Raw genomic sequence first — 1,083 nt, forward strand, 5'->3', positions numbered from 1 at the left:
AAAAATCCATTAGACTCATCTCTCCAATTAACCAGAAAAAAGTCAAAGTAGATCTGTGACTCAAATGGTAGAGCACTAGCCCTGAGCCCACAAGCTCAGGGACAGCACTCGGGCCAAGAGTTCAGACCCTAAGACTGGCAAAAATAAATAAATAAATAAATAACCTAAAGATAGAAAGTCCTGGGCATCTATCTGAAGGAATATAAGTTAATAGACAGTTGAAAAATGTACACACCCATGTGTATCTCAGTATTATTCACAATAGCCAAAACATGGAATCAAAGTAGTTACCTTTCAACTGATAAAAGGAGGAAAAAAAATGTTGTATAAAAATCCTTAGAACAGATCCTTTTCCGGTTCATAAGCATGATGATTGCGTTCTCACGCGCTTGCGTGATATGTGCCTCCCTCTAAATCTTGTTACGACCTGGGCACATTACCCTTCTGACGTGAAAAAAAAATCCTTAGAACAGCCAGGCCTATACTCCTAGATACTCAGAAGGCTGAGATCTGAGGATCATGATTCCAAGCCAGCCCAGGCAGAAATGTCAGTGAGACTCTTATCGCCAATAAACTACTCAGAAAAATCCAGAATTGGTACTGTGGTAGACTCCCTTGACCACAAAGACAGACCCCATGCCCTGAGTTCAAGCTCCATAACCAGCAAATACACACACACACACACACACGTGTGTATGTGTGTGTGTGTGTGTGTGTGTGTGTGTGTGTGTGTGTGTGTGTGTGTGTGTGTGTGTGTATCCTTAGAAATTAATTTGGGGGAAAGAAATAAGAGAGTCTAGAAGTCACTGTCTCTTTATCATACCAAAAAGAATGTCAGGAAAGAACTGCCAAATCAAATCCTAAGCAAGACCATGCAAAGAAGGTAGTTACAAAGGCAAAAAGCATAAAAGAAATCTAATATAAAAAAGACAAAGAACCCAACATATAAGAAAAATTTACTAAATGAAGAGAGGGAAATTTCTCTTCCATTGTCTGCTATAAATCAGTTTGATCTATGATGTGATTGGAAGGTGATAGAACCTTTATAGAGTAGAAGGAAGTCAGGTGGAAGGAAGAAAATAC

The 1,083-nt window shown here is 39.2% G+C and overlaps 1 non-coding gene across 1 annotated transcript; it reads left to right on the forward strand.

The window, feature by feature from the left end:
- The first annotated feature begins 345 nt into the window (after nt 1–345).
- On the forward strand, nt 346–450 carry LOC122105729. Its single transcript, XR_006147083.1, has one exon. It is a non-coding gene; the product is annotated as a small nucleolar RNA U13 (small nucleolar RNA).
- Nucleotides 451–1,083: the final 633 nt, after the last annotated feature.

This window comes from Dipodomys spectabilis, unplaced genomic scaffold, assembly GCF_019054845.1.
Source record: "Dipodomys spectabilis isolate Male_0828 unplaced genomic scaffold, ASM1905484v1 ptg000032l, whole genome shotgun sequence".
Lineage (NCBI taxonomy): Eukaryota > Metazoa > Chordata > Mammalia > Rodentia > Heteromyidae > Dipodomys > Dipodomys spectabilis.